We start from the raw sequence: 23,353 nt of genomic DNA, 5'->3' as shown, positions 1-23,353 counted from the left end.
CAATAACTATACTGTCTCTTAAAACAAGAAAGACAAACACACCATGGCACAACTGACTCCACCCAGATACAACTAAGCCCCGTGCCACTGGGGACTCAGCTATACATCTGCAAATAAAATGTTTTAAGTGTATGGTAGGGTGCATTATACAAATGTGACGCTAGATGGTGATGGTGAGCTATGCCAAATTCAATATTTTTCAAAACTTTTTAAAAAACATTTTCACAGCATTTTTAATATGTGTCTAGATTCCACCCTAGTGTCTGAACTATATGATGGCACTATTCACATAGGCTCAAAGCCAAAATAAACTCTCTCCAGCTAGCATATGTTTCCATTTGCTAAGTTTACTGAAGGGTGAATGCATTCTGTCTTCAGAACATGCACTCATCTGTTCTTAAAACAATAAGCAAAAAGCTAAACAATGCTTTCTAACATTAAGTAACAGGCAATGTGTCATTTTGCAATTTATATGCATGACATCATCAGATGCGTTTTTTCGCAACACTGATGCAGAAACTCAAACAGCCTCCTCAAGGCACCCAGTTGAAAAATATCAGACAATAGATATAATTATAGACAATAGATATAATTACCACCAAGGCCAAGTTAACAACACTGGAGAACCAGATCACTTCTACAGACAGAAAGGCACAACATTCAAGGATTATAGCTAATCATACATAGAACAAAGGCAGCTCCAACCAATGTCAATACAAAAGGTCAAGTTTCTTCTTTTTGATCAAAGAATATGTATGAAATTAACATCTCTACTAGAAAAGTAAGAGATGCTAAGTAGTTGACACGGATCAAGGAAATATGCATCATAATTCCAAGCTTTTTGTGAACATCTGAGGCATCAATAAAATGAAGATTATCTAATAAAAATAAGAGGTCATGAGGGATACATGTCTGTGCTGCTCATCAACCCTGACATCTATGTTAGCATACCCTCCAACTGCCTCGAAAATGCTGAGACAGTCATGAAAACCCTTATCACAGCTTCTCACTTGGCCATTCAGAATCCCAAATTCCCTTGGCCAGAGGACAGAAGCAGCTCCTAAGGCAGCAAGGGAGACACTGGAAAGAGACATGAGGGCTCCTGCCCAAAACCTAGTTAGCGCTTACTGGGCTTTGGGAAGAAGGCAAGTGGACTCCAGGACCCTGTCAAAGCCCTCACATCTCCTTCCAGAAGCCAGACCTTTGGCATCCATCACAAGTTCTTTTTCAGGGCTTGCTTTTTGGTTTCATTGCCAGTGCTGGCTGGAAGGCAGCAGAGAACTCTGCCCATTGAGGTTCTTCCATATGGGGCTCCCTCTCAGCCAGGGAGGGAAGGGTGGTTGCCCAGTTATGCCTGTGCGTCTCACCGCCTCCTTCAGTCCTTTCACCCGGCAAGGCAGGCAGCCTTTGTTCAATGGACTCTGTCCCTCCCAGGGATCCACCCACATTCTCATTCTCTGCTTTGGTGGCACTGTGGGTTAAACCACAGAGCCTAGGACTTGCCGATCAGAAGGTCAGCGGTTCAAATCCGCACGACGGGGCGAGCTCCCGTTGCTCGGTCCCTGCTCCTGCCCACCTAGCAGTTCGAAAGCACGTCAAAGTGCAAGTAGATAAATAGGTACCACTCTGGCGGGAAGGTAAACGGTGTTTCCGTGCGCTGCTCTGGTTCGCCAAAAGCGGCTTAGTCATGCTGGCCACATGAGCTGTACACCGGCTCCCTTGGCCAATAAAGCGAGATGAGCGCTGCAACCCCAGAGTCGGTCACAACTGGACCTAATGGTCCGGTGTCCCTTCACCTTTACCTTTACCCACATGCAGAGGCATATCCAGGCTCCCTTGGCAAAGAGCTGTATTGACTCCCTTCATCCCATGCCTTTACCTGAGAGTAAATTCCACTGAACGAGGCAGAGCTTACTTATGAGCAGGCATGTATAAGAGTAATGTTATTCGTGAGTTAGGGTTGTGCAGGGCTAGGGAGGTGAAGTAATTACTACCACCGAGCTCAATGAAATCTTATTCAGAGTAATTGTGTGAAGGGTCCTATTGCACCCAAACACGGACATGGGATCAAGTGGACTTACTTCTGAGGCACCAGGATGCAATCTTCCACACACACGTCATGAAGGTAAGTACTCCTAAACATAATGGGACCTACACCTGAGTAAGTATGCACTGAATCAGGTTATTAGACTGTGACCCACAGAACAGGACCGCAACTCCGTGTGCGCTGACCTGATCAGGTCAAAATGCAGTGCGAGCCTTACATGTGCCTACTCATAAGCAAAAGCCATTAAGTTCATTGATACTTACTCCCAGGTAAATGTATAAAGTACAGGGCTTAAGCCTGAAATATATACGCGGAGGTATACTGTTTTCCAATACCAGTGGGAGAAATAACTCTCTCACATTAATACACTATTATTATTGCTATGATTATTTTGTTGCTGGGTATATATACACAGAGCGGAACTGGAATAATTAGGTCCCTGCCTGCAAGAATTTACAATCTACTGTACACACCACACATTCAAAAAGTATGTCACAACTGAAGGTGTGATCCTACACACGCCTCCCATTTTCCTGTGAGCAAAATCCTTAGCACTCTGCGGGGTTTACTTCCAAGGAGATAAACATACAGGCTTGCACCATGAGAGTAAAATAAGAGGAGGAGCAATATATGTAGAATGAATGTGTGAATTACACTTACACACACATACATACATTATTTAGGCCCCATACACAGCTAATGCACAAATCCTGGGCTTTCAGGAATAGAAACAGCTTTATTGCAACAAAATAAATTGTGCAGAATATTTTGATGCTCTGGGATGAGCTATAACATTAACAAGGAGGGATGTTTCACCTCCACAGCCTCCTCTCATTTGAGCGCTCCAGCTCCCTTTTGCTGTCTTGTAGCAGTGTGGGAAGAGGGGGGGGACCCTCTCCTTCCCTTTGGCATGCAGATGGAAGTACCAGGGGTAACCACACACCCATCTCCTCCCTGCTGGAGGGGTGGGTGGGAGGATGCTGTAGATGGAGACAGAGGCGAGAATTGGGGACAAAGGGGGTGCCTATTACTTTAAAGCAGTGGTACCAATGTAGAATAGAATGTCCCAGTTTTCATCTGAAGAATGTTGGATGCCACAGGTTAGACTATAGATCAGGGCTCAGCAAACTTTTTCAGCAGGGGGCTGGTCCACTGTCCCTCAGACCTTGTGGGGGGCCAGACTATATTTGGAGGGGGAATGAATGAATTCCTATGCCCCACAAATAACCCAGAGATGCATTTTAAATAAAAGCACACATTCTACTCATGTAAAAACACGCTGATTCCCATCTGCAGGCCGGATTTAGAAGGCGATTGGGCGGAATCCGGCCCCTGGACCTTAGTTTGCCTACACATGCTATAGATAATGGTATCTCTAGTAGCCTATATGTGCAGATCCCAACATGATCACTACTTGGACCAGCTCAATAATAGACCTGCCTTTGCTTTACCCCAAAACCAAGACTCAGTGATCAGCAATTTTTTAATGTTGTAGAATAACTTGACTTCAGCGTGGCAATAACCACTGCATTATTAGCAACTTAAGAACTATCGTCCCATCTCCCTTTTAAATGCGGATTACAAAATATTTGCAGATGTCCTGGCAAGTAGACTTTAAAAAGTTTTAAATGAAGTAATTCACAAAGACCAGGCAGGCTTTCTCCCAGGTAGACACATGTTTGCTAATACAAGGAACATTATTGACATCTTGGAACTTTTGCAAACAGACATAAATACAAAAGCAGTATTAATTTTCATAGGTGCGGAGAAAGCCTTTGATAATATCTCTTGGAAATTTATGAAGGGAAACTAAAAAGAAATGGGGGTGGGTCAGGGTTTTGAGAATGGGATTGATGCAATATATTCAGAACAAAAGGCTAAATTGATAGTAAACAATGTGGTTACAGAAGAGTTTAAAATTGAAAAAGGAACACGACAAGGCTGCCCGATTTCCCCTTTGTTATTTATATCGGTTCTGGAGGTGCTCTTGAATATGATTAGAGGGGACCGGTTGGTGGAAGGGATTCAGGTCGGAGCGAAACAATATAAACTTAAAGCTTTTGCAGATGACCTAGTTCTGACCCTGCAGGAGCCAGAATCTAGTACAAAAAGAGTACTACAATTGATTCAAGATTTTGGTCGGGTGGCGGGATTCAAACTAAATAAACAGAAAACTAAGGTGCTGGGAAAAAATCTGACATATACAGAGTCGGAACGGTTTCAGAGAGAAACAGAACTAACTGTGGTTAAAAAAGTAAAGTACCTAGGGGTAAATATAACAGCAAAGAATCTGAGTCTATTTAAGGATAACTATGAAAAATGTTGGTCTGAAATCAAGAGAGACTTGGATAGTTGGACAAAATTGAAGCTTTCCTTGTTAGGCCGAATTGCTGCTGTTAAGATGAATGTATTGCCAAAGATGTTGTTTTTGTTTCAAACATTGCAGATTGTGGACAAGACGGAGTGCTTCCGGAAGTGGCAGAGAGATATATCTAAATTTGTCTGGCAGGGCAAAAAGCCCAGAATTAAGTTTAAGATACTAACTGACGCGAAAGAAAGAGGGGGCTTTGCCCTGCCAGACTTAAAGCTGTACTATGAAGCCGCAGCTTTCTGCTGGCTAAAAGACTGGCTACTTCTCGAAGACACTGATGTACTGGACCTGGAAGGTTTTAACAACGCTTTTGGTTGGCATGCATACTTATGGTATGACAAGGTTAAGATCAATAAGGTCTTTAAGAATCATATTGTCAGGAAAGCAGTATTTAATGTCTGGACAAAATACAAAGACTTATTGGAAAACAAAACTCCGAGGTGGCTTTCACCTCTGGAAGCTAAGGCCCAAAAAAGACCCAATATGGAGGCCAAATGGCCAAAATATTGGGAAATATTAGAAAAAGATGGAGACAATTGGAAATTGCAGAGTTTGGAGAAAATGAAGGATAAAGTGTGAGACTGGTTACATTACGCTCAGATTAAAGAAGTCTTTAAAAATGATAAAAAGGTAGGGTTCCAGGTGGAGAAATCGAAGTTGGAAACAGAATTGTTAGAACCAAAGACTAAGGTATTATCAAGAATGTATAACTTGCTGTTAAAATGGAATACACAAGACGAAATGGTTAAATCGGTTATGATAAAGTGGGCTCAGGACATTGGGTATAATATTATGTTTGAGGACTGGGAAAGGTTGTGGACCACTGGGCTGAACTTCACTGCATGTAATGCTCTGAAGGAAAATGTAATGAAAATGATATATAGATGGTACATGACCCCAGTTAAACTTGCCAAAATATACCATTCGTCTGATAATAAATGTTGGAACATGAAGGAACATTCTTTCACCTCTGGTGGACCTGCCCTAAAGTGAAGGCCTTCTGGGAAATGATATATAATGAGTTGAAAAAGGTATTTAGGTATACCTTCACTAAGAAACCAGAGGCCTTCCTTCTGGGTATTGTCGGCCAGAAGGTGTTAAAGAAGGACCGAACATTTTTTATGTATGCAACAACGGCAGCAAGGATACTCATCGCTAAGAGCTGGAAAACTCAAGATTTACCCACACTGGAAGAGTGGCAGATGCAGCTGATGGATTATATGCAACTGGCCGAGATGACTGGTAGAATCCGAGACCTGGGAGAAGAGAGGGTTGAGGAAGACTGGAGGAAATTCAAGATTTATTTACAAAAATATTGTAATTTGGTTGAATGTTAAGAAGGATGCTAGATCATAAATAATTGCCCACCACTGAATTAGATCTGAATTTGACGATAAGTGAGATTAAGGAAAATACAAACTTTTTGGAGAATTGCTAGATTTTATTTAAATGAGCGGAGATAAGATTGCAAACAAGTGGGTAATTTGCTTGGAAAAACTTTTCGTAACGATGCAAGTGCGAGCGGGAGACGCGAGGGAGTCCAAAGAAGTGACGAAATTATGTTATGATATAAGTAATGTTGTTTAATATTTATGCATTTGTATTCAAAAAATTTTAATAAATATGTATAAATATATATATATATATTAGCTACTGCCTGTGGTTATAGGTATCTAAAGTTCAAAAAGCCTTCTGTTTCCACACCATTAAGTCCTCATTTAAGGAGTGTATTACATCTGGTAGCAAAGAATGGATTGGAATTGCTTATTACCCTTAGTGGTGAGGGGGGCAGGAGGAAAACAACTCTCCCAGTACCTTCCTGATCATCCAACCAACCCAGCAACTGCAATTAGTGGCATTTATCTTGGGTAGAAGCCACTCTGAAATAATCAAATACTTAACATTATTCCTGGGTTCAAAGTGGAGGCAATCACCTGAATTTCTGCCCTGGAATAAACCTAAGGCATTATTGGTGATATCATTAGAGCATCAAAATATTTTCTCCTCCATGAAATTACCAAACAAATGAAACAGGAGGACTTATGAGACGCCTAACATTGCTGTTATTATACTACTGAAGCTGCAATCCGGTGCATGCTTACCTGGAAGTAAACCTCAATATGCTCAGTGGGTCTTACTTCTTCTTCTTTTTCCTTTTTTTTAGTGGGGCTTACTTCTGAGTAAATAGACAGAACTCACTGTAACTTAGGTATGTAATTTTAAGGAAGCATTTGTTATGTTGCAATGAGCCTGCTTTCTTTGTTTTTGTTTCTTCCCCTTTAAAAAATTGATGTTTGGAACTCGGTATTAAACATTGACATGTTAACTACATCTCCAGTGACTGCACTTTAACTACAGGTAATCTGTTAAACAGCACATTCCCAACTGGGGAGTTTAATTAGGGTGCAACCTGCTATACAATCCGCTTGCCAGATTGATGAAGGAAACCTCTTGCAAGGTGATCCAGAAGGCAGTGTTGGTGCTATTAATCATGTATCTTTTAGAGGGAATAACCCACTTCACCCCCCGCAAAAAAAACCCTTTCATTAAAAGCATTCCTCTATCAAATATTTTTTTGAAAATACTTTTTCTCCATCCTTCCACAACAACAGACAATTAAAAATCAGAATGAATCTTGATGTTGTTGTTTAATCTAGTTGAGGAAGAATGACTCCTATGTTTAGAGAAAATCCTGTGTAGTACCTTCCACAATGGGTGTCTCATTATAGTTGCCCTGGTCCAGAAAGGCATTTAGCTGAGAAAGAAAGTGCAGCACTCAATTGACTTCAGGGATCAAACAGGTGAACAGCTGCCAGACAGATTCTGTATTGCTTTTTGCCAGGTTGCCACCCTAAAGAGCAAATCAACGCATGTCAAAGCTAAACACAGGGGGCTTTATAGTCCAGTCTAAAGGTACACACAATCTTGATTATGTCTACAACACTTCCAATACTCTCAGAGTTACTCCATGTAGCATTTCCATGGAGAATAAGAAGTGAGAAACACTAATCATAGAGTCACAGTACCAAGATGCCGAAAACTTGAAGCAGCTTTCAGGAATAGGGATGGGGAACCTATCTGGGATGGGGAACCTGTGACCCTTCAAATCATGAAACCATAGAGTTGGAAAGGGATCCAAGAGTCAGGAATCTTAGCTAAAGCATCCATGACAGATGACCATCCAACCTCTACTTAAAAACCTCCAAGGATCACACTGTTGACTCATGTTACACTTGTAGTCCACCCCTAGATGCACTAGTCCACCAGGTGCCCCCCCCCATCTTTATTTGTGCATTTGGTTCTTCCTGCCTAAGTGCAGATCCTTACTTTTTGTTTCTGAACTACAACTCCCTGCACCCCATCCCTGTCCAGCAGCCATTCTGGCTGAAGCTGATGGAGGTTGGAACCCAGCTACACCTGGAAGGCCACAGACTCCATATCCTTGCCCTAGTGTGGACTGGCATTATGTACTTTTCTTCTTTTTCGTGAGCAACACTGATCTGGATTCTTGGTAAGCTAATATGTCAGACAATACTGTGTTTGAAGATGTTGTGGATTAGTACATAATAAACCCTTCTTGCCTTAGGTCCCAGATTTCAATGCTTTGGTACTTTCCAAAGGGCTTGTTTTAGTCCATCCGACTCAAGCTCCCTTTCCTAGTATGAAGTGGTTGCAAAGGAAAGACTCTCTGCTGTAGTTTTGCTGGACTTTCATTCTCTAAATAAGATGTGCATTGTGGGTAGTGAGGATCCCCTCCCCCCCCCCGAGTGTGGCCTTGCACTTCTCATATTCCAACAGGTTCAAGATAACATAAAAGTGATGCGAGCACAACTATAGTTCTTATTTAGCTCAGAAGAAAACATTTGAATTATTTGTAGGTTAGTACTATAATGCATTCAAATGACAAGACTCTGGAGGAATAAAATTCATACCAGTGCTCAACAAGCACTTGGTATAATTCACTTGCTACATTTATTAAGTTCGACCTATTGAGAACAGCTCAGTGTCAGAGCAGATGCACAAGTATAGAGATGCACAAGTAGCTAAATCTTTTTTAATGATTAATAAAGGCATCTTGAGTGGAAATGGTGTCCAGTGGAAGAATTACATGTTTGCCTATCAGTGGAAGGCATTTGCAGGAGATAATTAGAAATATTTAATCCAACCATCTCATACATTAAATGTTTGATGTGGGTTTTTAATAATAATAATAATAATAATAATAGGTTACATGCAAATCTGTCAAATGGGTTAACAAAGTTCTGCATCCTCCAGGGAGACTCAGTAGGTAGCCTTCATTAGCCACAGATTACAAACTGCCTCAGTCTGTCAGTTCACCTCTGACTGTGTAGAAACAGTCCTGTTATGACTTGTGCCCGTATAGGCAGATATCCTCACATCAGTGATTACTTCTTTATGATTCGCCATCAAAACATTAAATCATTTGCTGTTTTAAAATTATTCCCATGAGAGCTGTATTTCTGACTTCAGGAAATTCATCTCAAGGGAGCCACTCTGCTTTTACATTGCAAGTTTAGCAGGAAACAGAAAAAGAACATGTCCTTATTAAAAAACAAAAAATGAAGACCAATCACAATCACACCAATTCTCATATAAATCTCCTTGGCACAGAAGTGGTTGCTTGCACCCAGAAACAAACACATATTCTGTACCCTACCAGTCCTCCTCTCTTGCGCTGCCACTTGTGTTTCTGAACATGCAGAGTTTTCCCAAAGCAACAAGAAATATTGTGAAGTAACCACTGGAGGATACTTCCAGCCTCTTGAAGGTAGAGCATTTCTCCGACAGTGCTTTATTTACCCAAGAAATCGTGGCTAGCTTTATTCTGTTATTTTAGTAAAGCAAAGAAGTCGAAGCAATGTCTGTAACATGATGCAAGCACCAAGTATGTTTGATGAAGCAGCAGGTGCTCCTGGCCACAAGCCAAGAGGGAGTTAGGATGCTTAAAACCACTGAAATCAAAAGCCTTAAAGCATAGCTATCTCCATGCTGGACTGGGTCGGAGACTTACTGGTTTCTGCTATCCAGCCTATCCTCACTTCCACCTGCCATAACTACACCAAACCTGTAGTTGTTTGCAGATGTAGGAAATCAGGTTGGCATAAAAGGGGTTCCCACATCCACAAAAGGTCAACCCATTCAGATGAATAGAGGCGGTTCTGCACAAAGTGAATGGGAGTTTTTGCTGGGGCTCCATGTGCTCCTCAGTGCTCTAGAAAAGAGGCAGCACATTTACATGAATGCGTTTATATTCAGAATATTTCTTTCTGTTCCAAACTGGCAGCTCATGCCATAGTCCTGCTAACGTCGTATCATAATAAATGTTTCTACTACTTTGTAACTTTTCTGCATGTGCTCTCGATTAAGCTGCCTTACTCATGTTAAAGGTTTGAATACAGAAGAATTGGGTGCATCCAGTAACTTTTTCATTTGCCAAAAGTCACTGCCCCCGTTATTTTTCCCTGGGGGCGGGTGGGGAAGTGCATTCCAAATCACTCCAGGGGTACAACTGCTGTGTAGGAAGGATTCCTACTGTTACTTGCAAGTCACACACTGACAAGCTGTGCTGAGTCTTATGCATGCAGCAAACTAGCTCCTAACAAAATTCTGTAATGAAACAAAGCCCCCAAACTCTTCAGCCTACAGGACCATCTAACCCACAGGTGCTAGGGGTGCAGGGCACCTGGGCACCAGGCTCTCAGGGGCGCCAGGCCGAGAGTCTGGGGCCCAAGAGTTGAGTCCAGGGAAGAGCCTGCCCGTTGTTGAAGTGCTGCGGTGGGCTCTTCTGCTGTGGGTGGCTCTGCGCTGCAAGTTCAGGGGCGACCGAGCCAGTGAGATGCTGAGGTGGCCAGCCGGCTCCGCCTTCCTGCGCACCTGGGACTGGGTAACCTGGGGGAGGGGGCACCGGGCAGATCTTTGTACCCCGGCACCGCATATGCTTAAGACAGCCCTGTTTATAGGAATCCTCCCATCGCAAAAGCCAAACTGTCTGCCATGCCATTTCCTTCCACACCTTCCTTGCAAATTCACACTCCTTTCCTCTCTCTTTCTCCTTATCTCCTATTCAAGTCATGATCCGATTGGCATACACACTCATCTTCCCCCCCCCCGCTCATTCTGCTTCAACATCACTTAATACCATGTCTTTTTCTGTGCCGTTTCTTCCAACCTCCTCGTTCATGCATTCACTGTCCCAATCAGTTTGATATTACCTTGCCTCTTTGTTCCACCCCACCCCCACCGCCTCTCCTGCCTCCCACAACTTCTATTTTCATTCAACAGAACTCTTTCTTGTCACATATCATTTCTGTTCAGGGTGGCCAGCACCTTTTCCTTTGTCACTCATGCATCTCAGTCTTTGTTCACATACCATACTTCCAATCATCTTTCCCAAGCCTCCCTTCACACATGTGGTCTCTCTTAAACGCAGCTCCTTCTTTCTGCTGGCCTACAAAAGAGCCTCCCCCCTTTTCTCTACCTGTCTAAGAAGCCTGTTTGGACCCTTTTGCTACAAACCATTCAACAAAAAGGGTTCTGTCAACAGTTTGGCTCGCAAAAACTAAATAGCTTATTAATGTGATCTGATTATCTTTCTCTGCCAGGTTTTTATTATTATTTATTATTATTACATATATACTCTCCTCCCCCCCCCCCCCGGATCTCAAGGTGGAGAACATGGTTCTCCCTGCACTCCCTCCCAATTTCATTTTAACAACGACCCAGTAAGGTACGTTAGGCAGACAGCCTGCAACTGGCATAGTGAGTTTCCATCACATACCAGAAATGTGGGTTGCACAAATATAGTGGATGGGGAGGTCTTGCACGACAACCCCACTTCCCTCCAAAATTCAGACCTGATGCTGCCTGAATTAATATTACTCATTAGTGTGTCACCCGCACCAATGCCTCTAGGTGATGCGTAATATATTAAATGGAAAATGCAATTAAAAATCCATAAATACAATTATTTATATTGGGCAATGATGTAACTATCAATAAAGCAATATATAAAAAGCTTCTCCACCCTAAGTACCACCTGGACTCTAATGAAATACAATTTTGGGGTCTTCCTAAAAAAAAAACCTGAACAACTTTCAGGGTTTCCTGTTTTTTACTTTTTGAAATATGGCAACCCTAGACAACAGTAGCAGGGGGTATATGAATACTATAGTATATATTGAAATACACAGCAACATAAGACTGTTTTGATACTACTGAACTAACCCATTTAAATATTTTTTCCTTAGAAAACCAGATGGCAACAATGTTGGAGGCCACTTAGCTGAAAATAATTACCCAGAAGATTTCATGACCTCATTCTTAGAATAATTTCTCAGGTTATCCAACTAATTATGCTACTGGTCTGTTGGATATCAACCGGGAAACTCGTCTCTCACCACTTCTCAGAACATCTGCCAGTTACAAAGCATTTATAAAACTCTTTCCCACACATGCCCTTCCTTTTTCCCAGTTTACCCTTGTTCTGAAAGAGCTACCCAAGTTTTCTCACTATAGTTATTGCAGTTGATTGCCATTCTTGTTTGAATCTTTCAATAGACCTTACTAAGAAGTGTGAAGATGAGAATCCTCAAATGTGGAAATAGAGAAGATATGCAAATATGAATGCCTAAGGAAGTGCTATGTAAACAGTAAATACATGCAGACACTAGGATATGCAGTTGCTCCTGAAGGAGAAGTGTGAGTTCTTGAATATTTGCAATCACATGCAATGGAATACATGCATACTAATTCATATATATATATTTCTTGCAGAAGATCAGAGGCATATCTGAGTCTCATCATACGGCCTGGGTTGCCTATGCACAAATCTCTGAGGCGTGCGGCATGCCTGGTCCACAACCTTGTCACAGGATGAGAAGGGCTATGGCTGCAATCTGCCATGCAGAGAAGGAAAACAAATCCTGGCTATGTTTAAGTAGCATGCACAGAAGGAAAAGGAAGCTGAAATGACAGTTATTATGTAACACTGGCTGGTTCATGGGGAAGCTATATTCCCTACCCCTACTTTAGTGCAGGGGAGGTGAACCTTTTTCAGACTGAAGGCCACATTCACTCCTGGACATGTCAGTGCTAGGTGGGGCCAGTGTGGGTGCAGCAATGAATGTAAATTTTACCTTTTGAACAGGAGGCAGGTTTCTACACACACTCACCCAGCCCTCCCTATCCTCCATCCAGGCAAGGAAGGGGCATCATCAGAGTTCAAGGGCACATTCCAACGAGGCAAACACCCTGTGGTCTGGGAACAAGAGCGTGGCCAAGAAGAATCTCAAGAGCTTCCCACCTGTGCTCTAAAGGGAGATATCATTATTACATCTGTTGCTGCCGATACCTCCAATACTCACCCACTTTCACATCACAAGCTAAACATTAGTCTAATATTTATTTTACACTTTCTAAAATTCTGTCAGTTTCTAAGAACCCTTAAGGAGCATGGGTTGTTCCGTATCATACAATACTTCGTAAACTATCCTTATCCTTTAGGGCAGGGTGGGATAGCCCCAAAAATTAGGCAAAAGGAAGCCCAGACAGTCCTTGAAAAACAACATAAGTAAAGGACTCCTACATATGCCTCATACAAAGTAGCACGTTGATCAAGAAATCTAGGAAAAAAGTTTCCAGATTTCATATAGCATAACCCAGCACTTTGTATAAGCTGCAGTTGCCAACACAGAAAATATGCTTCACAATGATCTAGGCAGCCTATTGGAAAAAGAAATGCAGCTCAGAAGCCAGAATTAAAAACCAGCCATATAACTTCTTGGAAACAATAGCTACAAGACACAGAGATTGTTTGAATGTCCTTGCTCAAACAGAAGTAATGAAGTAGGAAGGAACATGACCCTAGGACACAAGTCAACAGCCTACCATAATGCATACATATGGAGCACAGCAGCTAGCATCTGTCTAGTCCTCTATGTACAGCACAGTGAAAGATGAGCACTAAAATGATATGCCAAAAATACAAACTGAGGTTGCAATCCTGTGCACAACTAAGCCTCTTAAATCCTAGCAGCCCCGATAGGGATTTTAATCAGCCTACAAGCAACATTGCAGCCTGAGTCTACAATCTTAAGGTACTTCGAAAAGGTATTCTTGAATTATCAGCACAGTTCCACTTAGGAAGACCCATTTGTCAAAGTTTGCAGTCATACTGCGATGTTTATACACACTTATGTACTTCTGCAATCCTTTACTTGCTTACCTACTTCTGAGCTGACATGTATATATAGGATGGCATTGTTGGAGTACTTTGTTGCACACTGAGAGTATTACAATGCAAACTCTGAAACAAAATTACATATTATAACTTCCTAATGTAGATTTTCTTACGTCTTGCACATCCTTCGGTATCAAGGATAAAAGAGAAACTGCAATCAAGTAGAGCACATTGTCAGCTCCAAAGCCTCCCTGTTTCTGATCAATCTATTATACTTTATTGATTGGGAGCTGCTCTGAGAGTTTTTACTCAAGGGCACGGTATAAATTTTCTAAATAAATAAATAAAAATAGCAACCAGGCTTGAAGACATGTAACAACCTGTCCTAAGAACTTGTGTGTTGCAAACCAGTTCTTCAGCTGGTCGATTACCTCTCCCACTATCATTCTGATGTGGACATTACAGTCTCCACACCACCTGACACACTTCTTCTGGGCAAATATATGGCATATTTCCCATAAGGAGAGTTTATTTTTCCCCTCTTTTTAATGGGGACAGGTGAAATTCCAAAACAGCCAGGACAGAAATTTCAGCATCCTGAATGCTATCTGCATTCCATATAAAGTCTCCTATATGCAAGTCACACACAAAAAATGTCCTGCTGAGTTGTGTACAGACTAATCAATTAAGAAGTGACCGCAACACAACTGATTTGCACAAGTGATACTAACTTGAACAAAGCACCACATATTTTAAAAAGTGAGCCCAAACTATTTTTAAAGCAGAAATATTGGCATCCTGTTTAACAGATGACTGGAGGTTTCTGAGATTTAGTAATATTCAGTAGTTTCTCATATAGGTTAAAGTCAGTGTGGTATGACTGCCTTTCTCCCACTTTACCAGCAATTTCTATAAAACATCTCATTTAGTATAATCCTAAACACATTTATATGGAAGCATACCTCAATCACTCCAGTTGAAAGTGTCTTCTAAGTAACTTTGGTTGGGTATGCAGAATTCACATGTAAAATGAACTCACTTTCCTGACACCAGCAGAAGCACAGCACAGGCTAACTGCATGCTATACTATTAATTACCATGGTACTTCATGAACACTTTGATATTAAAATCTATTAATATTAGAGGAAGACTCATGTTTGTGCTGGTTTCATCTTCGCAGTGCAATTCTATAGATGTCCACTCAGAAGTAAGCCTCACAGAGTTCAGCTAAGCTTAGTGACTACAAGATGACCATATTCTTAATTGTGTAAATTGGTTTTATTATTTTTAGGAACATCCAACTTTTTCAAATAGTGTCTACACAATAAGAGAATGATCCTACAGCAAGGGCAAGATTACTCCTGGAGTTTTGAGGTATAAAGGGGGGAAGGGAGACTTGGAATCAAAAACCTATTGCTGCCAATTGCTCTTTATCAAAGAACAAATTTCTACATGGCTTGACCTTGGTGCATTTATCAGAACACTGGGGGAAGAAACTGAAATGTGAAGATGACCTGATCGACCCCAAGAGTAATGGCTTTTCAATAGCTGACCCAAACCAAAAGGTTATGCAGGTAAGAAGAACAGTGAAATCCATTGACTCAAAGGGTCAATTTCAGTCTTTCAAAGAAAGCAGGAAAGGGTTATGATGCAGGTTTAATGTGCAGGAAACAACTTCAGGGGTGAGTGTATTTTACTGGGAGAGAGAAGTGTAGCATTACACACCTAGTATGAAAAATATTTTTTAAAAATGACAGCTCAATAAGAATAAAGTGATAGCTACTTTTAAAAAAAGAGAAACCTTCAATTTATGCAGGGGTTTTTTTTCTTCCCAAGACTGTATTTTGTTTGCTACACATGAAAAAAATTAATCATATTCACAATGAAGAGCTTGCAGTCTTAATAAAAGGCTTTGCCTTTATTAGAAAGGGGAAAAGTTTCCTACCCCCCTCTTCCATGGAACAACCTTAAAGCAGCTATTAGATTCACGTACCAGAAAGCACAAAAGGGATGTCCCTGAAGATTAGCTGCCTTCTAGTTACCCAACAAACCTGTGCTATCCTTGACACTACATCTGAAACATAAATTCATCATCTTGACATTCAGCAACTGCCTGGAAACACACATACACACACCAGGAAACGTTTTACCACACGCATTGTACCAGGCATGGTTAATAAAACACAGTGAAAATATTGAGGCACACTTAAAGGAGGGAGGGGGAAACTACTTGGATTCCCCTCCCCGAAAATTTTAATCATACACAGTATCAAAAAATATAGCATGCATTCAGAAATGCCATGACAGCATCTATCACTTTCCCAATAAAATACATCTCTCCCCCCCCCCCATGAAATACAACCAAGACACATACTAAAGAACAAACCTGCAAGGCATTTTAACCACGTTGATAAGAGACTATCTGTTCCAAGGAAATGATAAGCAACTGATCCCATTCTTATGATCTCTAGAAAAGTGTTACAAGGAAAATGAATGTACTTGAAGCGGTAGGAAGATAGTTGATGGGGTTGTGTGTTTTTTAGGCGAGTGTGTTTATAATTCCCAAGATACTGAAACTCCTTTTATACAGCGACATGCTTGAAATAAAGATAGGGAGACAGAATGACTGAACTAAGCAGTTTCACTTTAAAGGCACATTCACACCAAACCTAATCGCGTTACCCAAGAATAAGCCTCACGGAGTTCAGCGATGATTTACTGCCTAGCAAGCATGTTTGGGATCAAAGCCCTTCAAACACCCTGGCCAAAAGGTGCGCAACCAAATCCTATGTCTGTCTGCTAAGAGTTAAATCCCACTGAATTAAAGGAGGGCTTGGTTTCCAATTAATACCTCGGATTGCTCTGTTGCAATCTTGCGCTGGTTTACTGAGCAGTTTCGTGTCACTGGACTCTAGGAACTGCTTCTGGCCAAAACATACCTAAGGACCGCGGGGCCAGTTTCTCCTGATGCTACAGCGACTCCTTTGCAACTCCCGTTCGCTGTCGTTTTTTCCTCGCCAAAGTGAAGACTACGGAACAGACTACATGATCTCATGTAGGGATCAGCTGCTATCACGTTCCCTTCCGCAGACGCCCGCAAACTTCTTTCCTGTATTGAGGGCTGCAGATCTAAACAATCGCAATGCAGATTGACGGCCGCCCCCCTCCCCCCCCCCAAAAAAAAAAGAGTCAGAAAGCGAAAATGAACGGTCCTGGGAGCTGGCTGGATCACTCCCGAGAGCGCAGCCCTTTGGATCAATTGTGCACGGACAGTTCACTACAAAGGCAATACAGATTTTACACCTTCCCTGAATATTCCGAGGACGCGCGCTGAAAACAAAGCAAAAGAAATGAAAGCAATGATATACCACCCCCACCCCCACCCCCCCAAAAAAGTCAGCAGTACGGGGAGCGCAACCCTCCTCGCAATTAGAATGCAGACGAATAGCGCGATCCTATCTGCCTGCCTACTCCGAAGTAAGTCCTGCCGAGTTCAATGGAGCCTACGCGCAAGTAAGCGGGACCCGGACTGCAGCCTTCGGAGGTCCAAGGGCTTGCCCCGCCCGATCCCTTCGCGATCCTAAAGAAAAGGCGGCCGGGAAACTAACAGGTCGAGGGGTCGAGCCCGCGCCCTCCTGCTCCCAAGTTGGCATCCTGCACGGGCGCAGCGAGAGGAGGCGGCGCCGAAGAGGAGGCTGCTGCGGCTGCCTCCCCGCTCGTGGCTGCCAAGCAGCTCCGCACTTACCGGGCTCGCCTGGGTCTGGCCAAGTGGGCGGCGGCGGCGGCGGCGCACTTCCCCGGGCAGAGGAAGATGGTGGCTCGGCAGCAGCGCACCCATAGCCCGGCGCCCGTGTGCAACAGCCGCCCGGCGCTCGGCCGCTTCGCAGGGGAACAGCGAGGAGCGAAAGGCGCGCCGGCCCAACGCGCCAGCTGCTCCGCGGCGCCGCCACCCGATTGGCTGCGCAGAGGCTCCCGCCGGCAACCAGCCAGCCAACCCAGCCCAGCCCAGCCCGTCCACCTGCCTCCGCCGAGGAAGGGCGAGAGGAATCAATGGCAGGGGGGCGCCCAGCTCAGGAGGCGGGGCGGAGGGAGAGAGGGAGGGCGGGGCCCCGCAGACAGGGCGGCTGCTGCCCAAGGGAGCTCTTTGGCTCAGCCAAGGGAAGAAAGGGCAAGTTCTGGAACTTTGAGAAAGACTCTCGGGGAGAGGAGGGCCATTTGCCCCGCCCCCCCCCGCAGCGTCACCACAATGCTCCTCATAGGAGCTCCGTGAGGGGGGAGGGGAGCCAATTAGTGGGCTGAGGTAATAAGTGGGGCCCCCGGCAGTGCAGCCCCCACCGGTGCCACTTGCTCGCCCGCAGCTGCAGAGGCAGCCTTGGGAGCGAGGAGCAACAAGGACCCTTCCTTGAAACCTTAACTTATTTGTTGGCTTATTTAAAAAGAAGAGACAAACATTTGTATGCCCCTGTGCATAGAATCAAAAGCAGCAATAAAAAGAAATGAAACCATGCAATGAAAAGCATTAAAAAGTTTAAAGCCATCCTTTTGCCCACTCTGAGGAGTCCAAGAAAGACTGGTCCATGAAGGCAAAGGAGGCACAGCCCTACCGACCCTCAGCCAACCTGGGTTCTGACTTACTTCCAAACCAGAAGGCGGCCCTGGCAGCCAGCTTCCTCCTCCGGATCCATTTTGCTTGGGTGGAACTGTAGCAGGAAACAGGAGGGGCACCAAGCTAGGATGGGCTGACTTGGCCTGTCATTGGCTCTGCAGATTGTTGGCCTCCCTGCCTATGCCCTGCACTACCAGGCTCCGAGGGGGACGAGATATTGTTGCCTGGCACAGCACAGACCAGGTCCCCATCCACCCAACAAGACTGGCTAGCAGTTACTCCAGGGTGTCGCTTCCTGACGCCTGCCTGCCTGCCTGTATAAAGTCATAATGAGGAGGAAAATAGGGTCTCTGTGCTTGCATATGGTGCACCTGTACTCAGGATGGACCTACACAACAGGGTAAATGAAGTGGTAGAGCTCTGAGGTATGGATTGTACCACAGCAATACTGTAAGTGAGGGGTACCACTTTTTACTTCCTGTTGTTTTTTGTTTGTTTGTTTGTTTGTTTGTTTAAAAAATCAGGTTGGAATAAAAGCAACAACACAATAGCATACAAGAATGTTGTAACCCAACTCTCTTCCTGCTGTGCTTTTTTCTATTTGGAAGGAATACAAACTGTATCTGAAATGGTATAGTCCATTGTGCCACCTCATTTGTTTGAATACTCCCAGCTCTGAATAAACCTAGTACCACTAGTTTTCGTCTGTAGCTAATAGAGGTGCTTCTGAATCAGAGAAGTTTTCTGCAATTTTTCAGTCAGCCCCCGTGTCAAATTTCTTGATACTTATGTGGGTGATGTGTGATGATAGACAGGCAGCTGTTTTTTACTGATATCCACACTTATTATATTTAGGTGGGGGTTTTTTATGTGTAACGCTGGAACTTGCATAACAGACATTGTTTCTTTTGTTGTGACTTTGAGTGAATACAAAAAGAAATTACAGCTGATACTACTGCTTCTAGCTTTTTGCCAAAGCTTGATTCCGGCAATTAGGTGCCTGCTTTGCTGACCTCCATATCTACTCGTGAAAACCTTTTCTCTGCTAATTTATACAGACTGTGCCACTGTTTAAGACAGCTACAAATGGCAGTTGAAAAACTGGCACCCCAACTATCCACTGCAGTTGCTTGCCAGAGATCAACCCAACCAGTTACACCCACATTGTACAACAAAGAGACAGTAGGAGCAGTAGTCAGGCAACATATTTCAGCAGCCCTGAAAAATCTTGGAAAGGGTGTCTAGATACACATCCAAAGCATCACAAATGACCAAACAGCTGCAAGCTTGTTGCCCACATGACTTCTCCAATTTGCCTTCTTACAAATGAAACCTTTCCAATTCAGTCAATAACAGCCCTTCTCTTTCCAAAATTTCTGTTAATGGTGGTTAACAACAATGTAAAACATCGTGATGATGAGCTTTGTAAAAACATATGTTTATTAAGATCTTGGAAGGGGAGTAAATGGCCCATACACAGGTACAGTAATAGCAAGCCACACTGTTTGTAAGCAGGAAATGGTAATCTTTATCCCATTGCTTCTATAGATTTCTGACCTCAGCTGTTGCATGCAGTCTTGGGTTGCATCTGTCCATTGGCCAGATGTACTAATGGCAGAAGTGTCTTGGAGTGCTCTGAAGGGAAGGGTTGACTGATTGTCTGCCTTAGGAGACATTCTAAAGGAGGGAAGCTGTAGAACACACAGCAAGAGATTCTCACTGTCTTGGCTGTTTGGTTAAGCAAAAAGGAAGACAAATAACCTGCCTTGAGATAAGGAATGCATGAACCTTTGCAAAAGGCCTACCTCTTGTTACTGAGAATTAAGGTCATGTCTTAAGAATAAGAAAAGGCCTTGCTTAAGAGTGCTAAAAACTAAGAAACTATGTGTTCTGACAATACCATGGGTGTACAATCAACTAGATCAGTCACTTTCCATAGTGATCCCGTTTAAGGGACATCAGGTGATTTATGGATCATATTCAGGAAGATAAACTAGTTGTGTGAATGATGTCATATCTGAGTGTGTCAACACTACACAGGTTAAAGAGTATTATTACCCACCACCAAGTACGCCTAGCCCTATTCATGCAAAACAAACGCATGAGGGTTACAATTGGGAAAGAGGAGTGGGGGTGCCTCTCCAGCCCAATAAAGGAGGCTTAGAATCATAGAGCTGGAAGGGACCCTGGGACCCTCATTTTAACCCCTGCAATGCAGGAATATGCAGCTGTCCCATATGGGGATCAAACCTGCAACCTTGGTGTTATCAGCACCATGCTCTAACCAACTGAGCTATCCCGGCTTATAAGCACATCCAGCATTACTGGAGTCCTGATCACAAGGAGACTTTGTAAGCACATTTGGCTGAAACTCTTTCAAGTCCCTTTTCTGCTCAAACACCCTGTGTGCACAGGAACATTAGGGGCAAGCCAGCTCCCATATACCAATAGATTCTTGCAGAAGACTGTGACCAGATCCATGCATACAGATTTATTGTCCTATATAGCACAGATAAATCATCCAAGAAGATAATGCATCAAAGTTGTGAAACAGGCAACAGTAGCCATTAAAAACAACCCAAAGTACACAAAAGTTTCCAGCTTTTCAATACCTTGCTTTTTATGGCTTTTCCCTTTTTCACAACTTTGATGCATGATTTTCTTGGATGATTTATCCATGTCGTATGTCAATGCATGGATCTGGTCACAGCCTCTCACATGCATGTCACTCACTGAATGGGCACTGGTGTTGCGCATCCCTCCCCCCATTAAATTAAAAACAAAAGCAATAATTAATACAGCGATGGCCACGTGATGACCAGTATCACCAGCTTTACACCTGAAAATGAATTGTTTTGTACTTTTTGTTCCAGCTGTTAAGAGAATACTCAAGTAGATTATTCATGACAGGCACCCTCCCGAAACCAAGCACATACACACACTCACTTGGGTGGCTCCCCCTAAATTTAAGCATGCCTGCAGATTTGCACAGATTATGTTGCTGTTGAAAGACAAGACTGTATTTTTGTTTGTCTGTTTTGGTTAATTCTGAATGGTTGAGAACCCTACTTGGAGAATGTTCAGGTCTCAGGTATTCACTTCTTAAGATAAGTAACTGACTGATATATCAAGTTGAATATGGTTTGAATTTTATACATTACTCTCTTCCTTTGAAGAATTCTGTTGGCTTCCCCCCACCCTGCTTTTAAAAAATATTTTCTGCTTTCCCATTGTTTGCCTTGTTTTGTACTTTGATTTTGAAGAAGTCATGTTTTCCCCTCAGGTTCCACTTTGTAGTAATTTATGATTATTGTGTTCCAGATGGAGTCAAAACACTTTTTGTTTTTGAAGTCAATGAAGCAAGCAATTTTTCCTTCTCCACTTTTGAATCTTACAGATTGTTAATTGGTGTCTACAAGGTAAAGATGTGGTTGTTCTTTTTTCTTTCTTTTTTTCCTAAGAAGGAAACCAATTTATCTTTCATGGATTATTTTGCGGTTTGTTAAATAATGTAGAAAGAGCTTTGTTGATGGTGGCTGTACAGCAGTTTATGGAGGCCTCTGTCACAATTGCCATTGAAGTTTCCAGGATGGAAAGGTCAAGGAGGGTAGTTTGGTGATCACTGTCCCTTTCAGTGTGAAGCATCCAAAAGGGACTGCCAGCTTTTGAACTGCCCATGCAGCTTTAATGGCAGGTTGATGTGCAGACATCAGAAAGTGACAATAGAGTTATGATGAATGCCGCTGTCTATTATCTCTTGTTAAGCAAATTACTAGGATGGCTGTTCATGTTTCCTCTGTGGGAGCAAAGGTTGGAGGACCTTACAGAGATAATTGCTGAAATGTGAAACCCTTTTAAACATTGGTAGGCAAACTAAGGCCCGGGGCCGGATCCGCCCCAATCGCCTTCTAAATCTGGCCCACGGACATTCCGGGAATCAACATATTTTTACATGAGTAGAATGTGTCCTTTTATTTAAAATGCATCTCTGGGTTATTTGTGGGGCATAGGAATTTGTTCATTTTCCAAAAAAATATATAGTTCGGCCCCCCACAAGGTCTGAGGGACTGCAGACTGGCCCTCTGCTGAGAAAGCTTGCTGACCCCTGCTTTTGAAGAAGATGGACTCATCCTTTCTCACCCATCCTCACCAGCTGCTGTTCTTAGAATTTAATGGTCTATGTGTGCATAAGTGCTGTAGCTAACTAGTAAAGCACCTTCTTTGCAAACAAAAGGTCCCTAATTTAATCCCCAGCATCTTGAGGTACGGCTGGGTGAGAACCCACCCAACATCCCATAGAAAACTACTGCCTGTCAGTGTAGACAATATTGAGCTATATGGAACAAGGATCTGACTCAACATAAGGCAGATTTATATGTTCTTAAGAAACTGTAGTTTGGAGAAAAGAACAAAGAGGCAAAGAGGTAGCTATAGCTCAAAGCATCTGAGGCAAAGGGGTGGCTTGCTGTGGAGAGCTGCATTATGGGACAGCTTCATAATTGTAACTAACTCAAATATTGGGGGGGGGATAATAACGGCTTGATTTTTTTTTATTGCAGCTAGTGGTATAAATGTTTTGTTAAATAATATAAAATCATTAAATTAGCCCCCAGTGATCTCTTTTATGAACGGAAGACTGGGTAGAGCAGATATTTATGCTTTTAGAAACTTCACCAGCTGCAGATTAAGCTGCTATTAGGAACATCAGAAGCTGCCTTATTCAAGGCCAGTCTGTTTGTTTATCCACACCAGTAGCGAGTACATGGACCAGCAGCAGCAACAGCATTCCAGTATTTCAGGAAGAGGGTTTTCACATTGCCTAGTACCTAACTTGGGGTGTGTGTTTTTTTGTAACTAGAGATGCCAGGCAAGATGAAACTAAGCTGCAGTGTGCAACATATTAAAGGAAGGGGTGGTAAGTCAGTGGTAGAGCACATGCTTTACATGCAAAAGGTGCAATATTCAATTGTTATCGCCTCTGGGTGGGAGGCTGGGAAAGAGGCCTGGAAAGTTATTACCACTCTGACAGTCTAGATGGACCTGTTGCCTGACTTGGTTTAAAGGCTTCCTTTATTCCTATGCCTGCCCTACTACAGGCAGTGACAATATCTTTCCTTTGAAAAGCCACTT

General features: G+C 42.9%; 1 protein-coding gene across 7 annotated transcripts in view; it reads right to left on the bottom strand.

Annotated features, from left to right (window-relative positions):
* Positions 1–23,353, bottom strand: part of THSD7B (thrombospondin type 1 domain containing 7B) — a 452,267-nt gene that overhangs the window by 345,664 nt on the left and 83,250 nt on the right. Inside the window, exon 1 of one of the 7 annotated variants that reach the window (XM_079993006.1) lies at positions 17,363–17,511. The exons of 4 other annotated variants lie outside the window; for them this stretch is intronic. The gene's annotated coding sequence lies outside the window, so the exon portion shown is untranslated. Of the gene's footprint in view, positions 1–16,556; positions 16,787–17,088; positions 17,109–17,362; positions 17,512–23,353 lie in introns of those variants that run through there. 2 more of the 7 variants (XM_079993008.1, XM_079993007.1) reach the window with 2 other exon arrangements.

The sequence above is a fragment of the Podarcis cretensis genome, assembly GCF_951804945.1.
Source record: "Podarcis cretensis genome assembly, chromosome: 1".
In the NCBI taxonomy this organism is placed as follows: domain Eukaryota; kingdom Metazoa; phylum Chordata; class Lepidosauria; order Squamata; family Lacertidae; genus Podarcis; species Podarcis cretensis.
This window is presented reverse-complemented; position numbering and strand designations above follow the sequence as displayed.